This window comes from Nicotiana sylvestris, chromosome 3 (genome assembly GCF_000393655.2).
Source record: "Nicotiana sylvestris chromosome 3, ASM39365v2, whole genome shotgun sequence".
NCBI classification, from domain to species: domain Eukaryota; kingdom Viridiplantae; phylum Streptophyta; class Magnoliopsida; order Solanales; family Solanaceae; genus Nicotiana; species Nicotiana sylvestris.
Genome location: NC_091059.1, coordinates 212,893,867 through 212,907,269, shown reverse-complemented (window position 1 = coordinate 212,907,269; position 13,403 = coordinate 212,893,867).

The following is a 13,403-nucleotide window of genomic DNA, read 5'->3' as shown; positions in this document are numbered from 1 at the left end:
TAAGGCCAGGGCCCTTAGCCAAAAAGAAGAGTTTGCGTTAATAAAACGACGATGGGTTACTATTTCGATAAGTTTGAAATAACACCCTTTAAGACCAGGGTCCTTCGCCAAAAAGAAGAGTTCGACCTCGATCAAATGACGACGGGTTACTATTTCGATAAGTTCGAAATAACCCTCTTTAAGGCCAGGGGCCTTCGCCAAAAAGAAGAGTTCGACCTCGATCGAACAACGACGGGTTACTATTTCGATAAGTTCGAAATAACACCCTTTAAGGCCAGGGGCCATCGCCAAAAAGAAGAGTTCAACGTCGATCGAATGACGACGTGTTACTATTTCGATAAGTTCGAAATAACCCCCTTTAAGGCTAGATGCCTTTGCCAAAAAGAAGATATCGACCTCGATCAAACGACGACGGGTTACTATTTCGATAAGTTTGAAATAACACCCTTTAAGTCTAGGGTCCTTCAAAAAAAGAAAAGTTCGACCTCGATCGAATGATGACAGGTTACTATTTTGAATAGTTCAATATAACACCCTCTGAGGCCAGGGTCCTTCGCCAAAAAGAAGAGTTCGGCCTCAATCGAATGATGATGGGTTACTATTTCTATAAGTTCGAAATAACACCCTTTAAGGCCAAGGGCCTTCGCCAAAAAGAAGAGTTCGGCGTTAATAAATGACGATGGGTTACTATTTCAATAAGTTCGAATAACAACCTTTAAGGCGAGGGTCCTTCGCCAAAAAGAAAAGTTCGACCTCGATCAAACGACGACGGGTTACAATTTCGATAAGTTCGAAATAACACCCTTTAAGGCCAGGGGCCTTTGCCAAAAAGAAGAGTTCGACCTCAATCGAACGACGATGGGTTAATATTTTGATAAGTTCGAATTAACACCCTCTAAGCCCAGGGGCTTCGCCAAAAAGAAGAGTTCGACCTCAATCGAACGACGACGGTTTACTATTTCGATAAGTTCGAAATAACACCCTTTATGGAGAGGGGCCTTCGCTAAAAAGAAGAGTTTGACCTCGATCAAATGACAACAGGTAACTATTTCGATAAATTCGAAATAACACCCTTTAAGGCCTAGGGCCTTCACCAAAAAGAAGAGTTCAACCTCAATCGAATGACGGCGGGTTACTATTTTGATAAGTTCGAAATAACACCCTTTAAGTCCAGGGGCCTTCGCCAAAAAGAAGAGTTCAACCTTGATCGAACTACAACGAATTACTATTTCGATAAGTTCAAAATAACACCCTTTAAGGCCAGGGGCCTACGTTAAAAAGAAGAGTTTAACCTCGATCGAATGACGATGGGTTACTATTTCGATAAATTCGAAATAACACCCTTTAAGGATAGGGGCCTTCGCCAAAAAGAAGAGTTCGACCTCGATCGAACGACGACGGGTTACTATTTAGAAAGGTTCAAAACAACACCCTTTGAGGCCAGAGGCCATCTCCAAAAAGAAGAGTTCAACCTCGATCGAATGATGACGGGTTACTATTTCGATAAGTTCGAAATAGCACCCTTTAAGGCCAGGGTCCTTAGTCAAAAAGAAGTGTTCGACCTCGATAAAACGAAGATGGGTTACTTTTTTGATAAGTACAAAATAACACCCTTTAAAACCAGAGGCCTTTGCCAAAAAGAAGAGTTCGACCTCGATCAAACGACGACGGGTTACTATTTCGATAATTTCGAAATAACACCGTTTAAGGCCAGGGGTTTTCGTTAAAAAGAAGAGTTCGACCTCGATCGAACGATGATGGGTTACTATTTAGATAAGTTCGAAATAACACTCTTTAAGCCCAAGGGCTTCACCAAAAAGAAGAGTTCGACCTCGATCGAACGACGACGGGTTACTATTTCGATAAGTTCGAAATAAAACCATTTAAGGAGAGGGGCCTTCCCCAAAAAGAAGAGTTTTCCCTCGATCAAAAGACGATGGGTAACTATTTCAATAAGTTCGAAATAACACTCTTTAAGGCCAGAGGCCTTCGTCAAAAAGAAGCGTTCAACCTCGATCAAATGACGACGAGTTACTATTACGATAAGTTCGAAATAACACCCTTTTAGGCCAGGGTCCTTCGCCAAAAAGAAGAGTTCAAACTCGATCGAACGACGACGGGTTACTATTTCGATAAGTTTCAAATATCACCCTTTAAGGCCAGGGGCCTTCTCCAAAGAGAAGAGTTCGACCTCAATCGATTGACGATAGGTTTTTATTTTGATAAGTTCGAAATAACACCCTTTAAGGCTAGGGGCCTTCGCCAAAAAGAAGAGTTCGACCTCGATCGAACGACAACGGGTTACTATTTCGATAAGTTCGAAATAACACCCTTTAAGGCCAGGGGCCTTCGCCAAAAAGAAGCGTTCAACCTCGATCGAATGACGACGGGTTACTATTTTAATAAGTTCGGAATAACACCCTTTAAGGCCAGGGGCCTTCGCCAAAAATAATAGTTCAACCTTGATCGAACGACGACGGGTTACTATATCGATAAATTCGAAATAACATCCTTTAAGGCTAGGGGCCTACGCCAAAAAGAAGAGTTCATACTCGATCAAACGACGACGAATTACTATTTCGATAAGTTCGAAATAACCCCATTTAAGGACAAGGGCCTTCGCCAAAAAGAAGAGTTCGACCTCGATCTAACGACGACGGGTTACTATTTCGATAAGTTCGAAATAACACCCTTTAAGGCCAGGGGCCTTCACCAAAAAGAAGAGTTCAACCTCGATCGAACTACAACGAGTTACTATTTCGATAAGTTCAAAATAATACCCTTTAAGGCCAGGGGCCTACACCAAAACGAAGAGTTTGACCTCGATCGAATGATGACGGGTTACTATTTCGATAAGTTCGAAATAACACCCATTAAGGCCAGGGACCTTCGTCAAAAAGAAGAGTTCGGCTTCGATAAAACGACGACGGGTTACTATTTCGATAAGTTCGAAATAACACCCTTCAAGGCCAGAGGCCTTCGCCAAAAAGAAGAGTTCGACCTCGATCAAACGACGACGGGTTACTATTTCGATAAGTTCGAAATAACACCCTGTCAGGCCAGAGGTTTTCGTCAAAAAGAAGAGTTCGACCTTGATCGAACGACGATGGGTTACTATTTTGATAAGTTCGAAATAACACCTTTTAAGCCCAAGGGCTTCACCAAAAAGAAGAGCTCGACCTCGATCTAATGACGACGGGTTACTATTTCGATAAGTTCGAAATAACACCATTTAAGGAGAGAGGCCTTCCCCAAAAAGAAGAGTTTTCCCTCGATCAAATTACAACGAGGAAACTATTTCGATAAATCAAAATAACACCCTTTAAGGCCAGGGGCCTTAGCCAAAAAGAAGAGTTTGACCTCGATCGAACGACGACGGGTTACTATTAAGATAAGTTCGAAATAACACCCTTTAAGGCTAGGGGCCTTCGCGAAAAATTAGAGTTTAACCTGGATCGAACGACGACCGGTTACTATTTCTATAATTTTGAAATAACACCCTTTAAGGCTAGGGGCCTTCGCCAAAAAGAAGAGTTCGACCTCGATCAAACGATGATGTGTTACTATTTCGATAAGTTTGAAATAACACCCTTTAATGCCAGGGGCCTTCGCCGAAAAGAAGAATTCAACCTCGATCGAACGACGACACGTTACTATTTCGATTAGTTCGAAATAACACCCATTAAGGCCAGGGGCCATCGCCAAAAAGAAGAGTTTGACCTCGATCAAAAGACGACGGGTTACTATTTTGATAAATTCGAAATAACATCCTTTAAGGCCAAAGGCCTTCGCCATAAAGAAGAGTTTGACCTTGATTGAACGACGACGGTTTACTAGTATGAGAAGTTCAAAATAACACCCTTTAAGGCCAGGGACCTTCACAAAAAAGAAGAGTTTGACCTTGATCGAACGACGACGGGTGACTATTTCAATAAGTTCGAAATAACACCCTTTAAGGCCATGGGCTTTCGTCAAAAAGAAAAGTTCGACCTCGATCGAACGACGATGGGTTACTATTTTGATAAGTTCGAAATAACACCATTTAAGCCCAACGGCTTAACCAAAAAGAAGAGTTCAACCTCGATCGAATGACAACGGGTTACTATTTCGATAAGTTCGAAATAACACCATTTAAAGAGAGATGCCTTCCCCAAAAAGAAGAGTTTGCCCTCGATCAAATTACAACGGGTAACTATTTCGATAAATTCGAAATAACACCCTTTAAGTACAAGGTCCTTCGCCAAAAATAATAGTTTGACCTCAATCGAACGATGACGGGTTACTATTATGATAAATTCGAAATAACACCCTTTAAGGCTAGGGGTCTTCGCCAAATAGAAGAGTTCAATCTCGATCAAACGACGACGGGATACTATTTCGATAAGTTTGAAATAACACCCTTCAAGGCCAGGGGCCTTCGCCAAAAAGAAGAGTTCGACCTCGATCGAACGACTGCGAGTTTCTATTTCGATAAGTTCGAAATAACACTTTTTAAGGCCAGAGGCATTCGCCATAAAGAAGAGTTCGACCTCGATCTAACGATGATAGTTTACTATTTCGATAAGTTCGAAATAATACCCTTTAAGGCCAGGGGCCTTCGCCAAAAAGAAGCGTTGAACCTCGATCGAATGATGACGGGTTACTATTTTAATAAGTTCGAAATAACACCCTTTACGACCAGGGGCCTTCGCCAAAAAAGAAGAGTTCGACCTTCATCGAATGACGACGGGTTACTATTTCGATAAGTTCGAAATAACACCCTTTAAGGCCAGGGGCCATCGCCAAAAAGAAGAGTTCAACGTCGATCGAAAGATGACGTGTTACTATTTCGATAAGTTCGAAATAACACCCTTTAAGGCTAGAAGACTTCACCAAAAAGAAGAGTTCGACCTCGATCGAACGACAACGGGTTACTATTTTGATAAGTTTGAAATAACACCCTTTAAGGCCAGGGGACTTCGCCAAAAATAAGAATTTGACCTCGATCGAACGATGACGGGTTACTATTTCAATTAGTTTGAAATAACACCCTTTAAGGCCAGGGGCCTTCGCCAAAAAGAAGAGTTTGACCTCGATCAAATGACGACGGGTTACTATTTCGATAAGTTCAAAATAACACCCTTTAAGGTCAGGGGCCTTCGCCAAAAAGAAGAGTTCAACTTCGATCGAATAACGACTGGTTACTATTTCGATAAGTTCAAAATAACACCCTTTAAGGCCAGTGGCCTTCAAAAACAGAAGAGTTCGACCTCGATCGAACGACGGCGGGTTATTATTTCGATAAGTTCAATATAACACCCTCTGAGGCCAGGGGCCTTCGCCAAAAAGAAGAGTTCGGCCTCGATCGAATAATGATGGGTTACTATTTCTATAAGTTCGAAATAACACCCTTTAAGGCCAGGGGCCTTAGCCAAAAAGAAGAGTTTGGCGTTAATAAAACGACGATGGGTTACTATTTCGATAAGTTTGAAATAACACCCTTTAAGGCCAGGGTCCTTCGCCAAAAAGAAAAGTTCGACCTCGATCAAACGACGACGGGTTACTATTTCGATAAGTTCGAAATAACCCTCTTTAAGGCCAGGGGCCTTCGCCAAAAAGAAGAGTTCGACCTCGATTGAACAACGACGGGTTACTATTTTAATAAGTTCGAAATAACACCCTTTAAGGCCAGGGGCCATCGCCAAAAAGAAGAGTTCAACGTCGATCGAATGACGACGTGTTACTATTTCGATAAGTTCGAAATAACCCCCTTTAAGGCTAGATGCCTTCGCCAAAAAGAAGATATCGACCTCGATCGAACGATGACGGGTTACTATTTCGATAAGTTTGAAATAACACACTTTAAGGCCAGAGGCCTTCGCCAAAAATAAGAATTCGACCTCGATCGAACAACGACGGGTTACTATTTCGATAAGTTCAAAATAAAACCTTTTAAGGCTAGGGGCCTTCAAAAAAAGAAAAGTTCGACCTCGATCGAACGATGACAGGTTACTATTTTGAATAGTTCAATATAACACCCTCTGAGGCCAGGGTCCTTCGCCAAAAAGAAGAGTTCGGCCTCGATCGAATGATGATGGGTTACTATTTCTATAAGTTTGAAATAACATCCTTTAAGGCCAAGGGCCTTCGCCAAAAAGAAGAGTGCGACATTAATAAATGACGATGGGTTACTATTTCGATAAGTTCGAAATAACACCCTTTAAGGCCAGGGGCCATCGCCAAAAAGAAGAGTTCAACGTCGATCGAATGACGACGTGTTACTATTTCGATAAGTTCGAAATAACCCCCTTTAAGGCTAGATGCCTTCGCCAAAAAGAAGATATCGACCTCGATCGAACAACGACAGGTTACTATTTTGATAAGTTTGAAATAACACCCTTTAAGGCCAGGGGCCTTCGCCAAAAATAAGAATTCGACCTCGATCGAACGACGACGAGTTACTATTTCAATAAGTTCGAAATAACACCATTTAAGGAGAGAGGCCTTCCCCAAAAAGAAGAGTTTTCCCTCGATTAAATTACAACGAGGAAACTATTTCGATAAATTCAAAATAACACCCTTTAAGGCCAGGGGACTTTGCCAAAAAGAAGAGTTTGACCTCGATCGAACGACGACGGGTTACTATTACGATAAGTTCGAAATAACACCCTTTAAGGCTAGGGGCTTTCGCGATAAATAAGAGTTCAACCTCGATCGAACGACGACCGGTTACTATTTCTATAAGTTTGAAATAACACCCTTTAAGGCTAGGGGCCTTCGCCAAAAAGAAGAGTTCGACCTCGATCAAACGATGACGGGTTACTATTTCGATAAGTTTGAAATAACACCCTTTAATGCCAGGGGCCTTCGCCGAAAAGAAGAATTCAACCTCGATCGAACGACAACACGTTACTATTTCGATTAGTTCGTAATGACACCCTTTAAGGCCAGGGGCCATCGCCAAAAAGAAGAGTTTGACCTCGATCAAAAGACGATGGGTTACTATTTCGATAAATTCGAAATAACACCCTTTAAGGCCAAGGGCCTTCGCCATAAAGAAGAGTTCGACCCTGATTGAACGACGACGGTTTACTAGTATGAGAAGTTCAGAATAACACCCTTTAAGGCCAGGGGCCTTCACAAAAAAGAAGAGTTTGACCTTGATCGAACGACGACGGGTTACTATTTCAATAAGTTCGAAATAACACCCTTTAAGGCCATGGGCTTTCGTCATAAAGAAGAGTTTGCCCTCGATCGAACGACGATGGGTTACTATTTTGATAAGTTCGAAATAACACCATTTAAGCCCAACGGCTTCACCAAAAAGAAGAGTTCAACCTCGATGGAACGACAACAGGTTAATATTTCTATAAGTTAGAAATAACACCCTTTAAGGTCTGGGGTCTTCGCCAAACAGAAGAGTTCAACCTCGATCGAACGACGACGGGATACTATTTCGATAAGTTTGAAAGAACACCCTTCAAGGCCAGGGGCCTTCGCCAAAAAGAAGAGTTCGACCTCGATCAAATGACGACGGGTTACTATTTCGATAAGTTCAAAATAACACCCTTTAAGGTCAGGGGCCTTCGCCAAAAAGAAGAGTTCAACCTCGATCGAATAACGACGGGTTACTATTTCGATAAGTTCAAAATAACACCCTTTAAGGCCAGGGGCCTTCAATAACAGAAGAAATCGACCTCGATCGAACGACGACGGGTTATTATTTCGATAAGTTCAATATAACACCCTCTAAGGCCAGGGGCCTTCGCCAAAAAGAAGAGTTCGGCCTCGATCGAATGATGATGGGTTACTATTTCTATAAGTTCGAAATAACACCCTTTAAGGCCAGGGGCCTTAGCCAAAAAGAAGAGTTTGGCGTTAATAAAACGACGATGGGTTACTATTTCGATAAGTTTGAAATAACACCCTTTAAGGCCAGGGTCCTTTGCCAAAAAGAAAAGTTCGACCTCGATCAAACGACGACGGGTTACTATTTCGTTAAGTTCGAAATAACACCCTTTAAGGCCAGGGGCCATCGCCAAAAAGAAGAGTTCAACGTCGATCGAATGACGATGTTTTACTATTTCGATAAGTTCGAAATAACCCCCTTTAAGGCTAGATGCCTTCGCCAAAAAGAAGATATCGACCTCGATCGAACGACGATGGGTTACTATTTCGATAATTTTGAAATAACACTCTTTAAGGCCAGGGGCCTTCGCCAAAAATAAGAATTCGACCTCGATCGAACGACGACGGGTTACTATTTCGATAAGTTCAAAATAACACCTTTTAAGGCTAGGGGCCTTCAAAAAAAGAAAAGTTCGACCTCGATCGAACGATGACGGGTTACTATTTTGAATATTTCAATATAACACCCTCTGAGGCCAGGGTCCTTCGCCAAAAAGAAGAGTTCGGCCTCGATCGAATGATGGTGGGTTACTATTTCTATAAGTTCGAAATAACACCCTTTAAGGCCAAGGGCCTTCTCCAAAAAGAAGAGTTCGGCATTAATAAATGACGATGGGTTACTATTTCGATAAGTTCGAAATAACACCCTTTAATGCCAGGGGCCATCGCCAAAAAGAAGAGTTCAACGTCGATCGAATGACGACATGTTACTATTTCGATAAGTTCGAAATAACCCCCTTTAAGGCTAGATGCCTTCGCCAAAAAGAAGATATCGACCTCGACCGAACGACGACGGGTTACTATTTCGATAAGTTTGAAATAACACCCTTTAAGGCTAGGGGCCTTCGCCAAAAATAAGAATTCAACCTCGATCGAACAACGACGGGTTACTATTTCGATAAGTTCAAAATAACACCCTTTAAGGCTAGGGGCTTTCAAAAAAAGAAAAGTTCGACCTCGATCGAACGATGACGGGTTACTATTTTGAATAGTTCAATATAACACCCTCTGAGGCCAGGGTCCTTCGCCAAAAAGAAGAGTTCGGCCTTGATCGAATGATGATGGGTTACTATTTCTATAAGTTCGAAATAACACCCTTTAAGGCCAAGGGCCTTCGCCAAAAAGAAGAGTTCGGCATTAATAAATGACAACGAGTTACTATTTCGATAAGTTCGAAATAACACCCTTTAAGGCTAGGGGCCTTCGCCAAAAAGAAGAGTTCGACCTCGATCGAATGACGAAGGGTTACTATTTCGATAAGTTTGAAATAACACCCTTTAAGGCCAGGGGCCTTCGTCAAAATAAAAGAGTTCGACCTCGATCGAACAACGACAGGTTACTATTTCGATAAGTTCGAAATAACACCCTTTAAGGCTAAGGTCCTCCGCCAAAAAGAAAAGGTTTCGACCTCGATCGAATAATGACGAGACACTCACTTGATTAGGTTATAACACTTCTGGGGCCAAAAGCCATTAGAAAGAAAAATTGGGACTCGCCATACAGGTGTCTATCTCGCACCAAAAAGCCAAATACAGTTGAAATAAAGTTTAAGTGCATGACAAATAATGAAGAAGAGACTCCTTTATACAAAGTCATTGTGCGAACTATCGTCGCTTATACACGGCCCAAGCCAACAATAAAAATTAAAGGGGGGTGGGGGGGAAGGAAGAAGAATGAAATGAAAGGGGGGAAGAAACGACAACAAAGACGACGAACAAATATAAAAAAAATAACAACAAACAAATGAAAATAAGAACAAACAAAGGCAACATTCTTCATTCAGCGTCATCACCGCCATCACCATCACCGTATCCAAGAAGCGCTCCATCACTATCATCTGCACCCCCATTAGCTTCAGGCATTGCCACATCATACCCATAATTGGAGCGACCCTCCGGCGCTTTCACTCGCACTTCCTCATTGGCAGCCTCAGTCACGGTACCCGCCTCCCACAAACTCTTATATATATCCCGCTGGGCTTCGACATAAACCCAAATCTCGTGCATATGGCGGGGAACGACGATGGAGGAAGACTCAACCTGAGCCAATAGTCGTCCATTTTCTACCTCCAGTGTTGCGATCCAATCTCCCAGAACCGATGCCTCTTGGCCAATCTCGCTGATGCGCTCCTTTAGCCTTGCCTCCATGAGGGTAGCGTCGCTCTCTTCGACTCTTGTTCGGATTGAAGGTCGCAGTTGGTATTCTCCAGGGATGCCGCCCTCGTTGAAGCCTCAGACCAAGCACTCTCGATGCTCTCCAACCCAGCAACCTTGCTCTCCAGCGCGGTCAATTTCCCCATCCGTTCCACGCTCATATCCTCGACCTTGATCAAGTTCTGATCCATCTCTGACTGCATCAACCTCAATCTTTCTTGCAGATGCTCACATTCTGCGGCGACTCCCCTGCCCAACTCGAGCTCCTCATCCTTAATTCGAAGTTTCTCCTTGAGCACACTCTTGCTGTGGATGGTTTGCATCAACTCCTGGTTCCGTTTCTCCAACTCCTCGCTAAGAGCCTGATTACCGGGTTTGTCTTTAGCTGCTCATGCATCTCGCGACACCCGTTGCGGTAGAGACGATACTTCTCCAACATCTTCAAGAAAATCCTGGCTGGCTCCATATTGTTTGACTCAAAAGATATTAAAATCTTTTTGAACAAATGAATCAAAGCTGAAGGGGTAAATCTTAGTCAGACATCATAAATTTCAGATCAAAGAGCTAGCAATGTGGATCATACTTAGGATGAAGAAAATATAAATGATCTTATTGAGATTCAACATTGTATCTCCCATCAATCGATGAGGAGACCGCTTTACATGTTTTTTTAAAGATTCACTCTATTTAATCAAGAAAACTAGAAGAGAGCTTTTCAGCTTTAGAAGGAGATAGGAGAAGCAGCCCCCCTTGTTTAAAGCTTTCCCTGACTATATATAGTCATGACACCCTTGCCCTTTGCTCAACTCGACGTCCTCTTGCCTCTAATGTTTCTTAGTCGTGCTTTAGACACTGCTCTTACCGACTAGTCGGATGTCAGGGAGGAGGTATAGAGTAGGCTATATTAACTTTCGTTGCCTGGTTACTTAGGCGGGACGTCGGTCAACTTGGTTGCGACGGTCAGATTTTGAACAATACAAATATCCCATAATATTTTCGTGGCCATAAAAACTTTTTACTAAGGATAAAATAGATAAAATAAAAGGCTTAAATTAATTTTTTCCCCATATATATAAATGTATGTTTTTGGAAGGGATAAATTAAAAAAGATAGGAGTAAAATTTAGCGTTTCTTCTCTTTCTCTTCATTGTTGAGGCCATGCAAATAAGAAAGCAAGCAGCCAAAAATATTGTTTACCCTTAGAATCAGATAACAATTAAATTTGTAAGTGATTTTAAGGATATGTGATTTCACTTGGCACAAATTGATAATTATAAGAATTAATGCTAACAATAAAATAACGCAAACCAGTGTGATGAACATTTACGGCCCTTGAGCTAATTGCCCTCGAACTAACTTAAAAAATTATTAAGAATATGAACTGGACAACAAAACTTGCAAGAAATAAAGTGTGATATAGTGCTTTGATATACGTAAATGTAAGACGATTACAAATGGTTAACACCCTTTTGATATAGTAGAAAAATCCTATTTACGGTATAATTCTAATTACAGAAGGAAATCTCGTGATTAGCTAAACAACCGCCCTTGATTTGATCTGTTCCGAGATTTTCGTCATTATCCCCGACCAGTAATGGATATCTCGCATTTTCGTTATTATACTATCTTCGGTTTTGTTCGATGTCTATCCTGTTCGATCTCGACAAATACCTCGAATTCCGAACTCGGTACCTTATCCGTGTATCTCAATCTGTCAAGCCATGGGACTGATCCTCGATCTATCCCCCTAGTCTTGATTAATTAGTAAAATTAATTGAGCCCGATTTTAACCGTACACAAATATAATATATATTCATTAAGAGTTGTTTGGTGAGGGTGTTCACTTTATTTAATTTTGTTCCAAGTCTCTATGTTGGTGAATGGTATTGTTAGCCAGTTTGGGGCATACTTCGAGGAAGTGTTGGGTGGGGTTTGCTTCCTACGTGATAATTTAGGAAACATTCGCGAGGAACAAAAGAGAATGTCGGTCTATAACTCTCTAAACAATTGCCTGAGACATAGGTTTATATAGCCTTACTTTATTTTTATTTTCTCATTATCTTAAGAAATTAAATATAACAAGAAAAATGTAGTGATTCCAAAAAATAATAGACTTGGATATGAGTCAATGTGGTGTTTCTGTAAAGTACACGCACTCTTTTTACCGAGAGACAGATTCTTGTTTTTTGCTTTGAAACTTGGGCTATGCAACCTTTTTGAGGTTTGAAGAAAACACAAGGTAAGACAGGAAAGGAAATCCCCAAAAGAAAGAGGACAAACCCTTAAAAGTGTGCTATTTTGATACTCCAATTACTTTATTATTATTACACTATGATCGATGTCTGTGTCTATGTGTTTGTGTGATTTTCTCAATGTGTCAGTACTCACCATGGATACACTCTTATTTTGCAAGTTTCATGCATTGGAAAAGTAAAGTTGCCCCAAAGTAATGCAATCTCTTTTTGTATGTACTTCATTCGTTGTCATTGATAAGGGTAAAAACTTACTCTGTATCATATGTTTATATCAAATTAAATTAAATTATGAGCGTTAAAAATAGATATTATTGATGTATTTATTTATTTGATATAAACACTAAATGTATGTAAATTTTTACCTATAAGGTAATGCCACTTTTGAACATTCTTTCATGGCCTCCTCGTGCTGTCTCTTTTAGCAAACTCCTAGCCTAGCTAGATTGGGTTGCGTACTTTATAGAATCATATCTTTCGTAGTCAAACCACAATATAGGGAGTAACTAGAACTATACCACTCGGGGATGTGGTGGAGGTCTCGAGTTCGAGCTTTAGGTATGGAAAAATTCTTGGTAGGAAGCGTTACCCCTCAAATGGGGCCCCATCCGATACAAATCCGAATATAATCGGGCTCCAATGCAAGTACCACACACTGGATAAATTAAAAAAAGAAAAAAGAAAAGAACTTTGCGAACTATAAGGTGCATTTTCCAGTTGTTGAAAACTTTAGCTGTTTGTTAACTTTCGAAAACTCTTTTAAAGGAAATTCATTTTTGTGTAAAATGTTTGAGTAGGAAAAAAAAAAGGGGCGTTTTGAAATTAAAGAAGAATTTGAAATTGAACACTCTCAAGGTACGTTATCATGTAACATGTTCCTTTCCTCTTCCCCGTAGAAGGGCAAACTCCCCTCCACCCTATCCCAGAGAAAAAGAAGAAGAAGAAGAAAATAACAGAAAAGGAGTATAGATTTATCAAGATTAAAGCTCGTATAATATAAAAACAGAAGAAATAAAGTTAGTTGCACTACAGTATACTAATTAATTAATTGGACTTATGTAGTTATGTAAATAATTTGAGAATTTGTGTGATCAACTTTTAAGGCATGAGT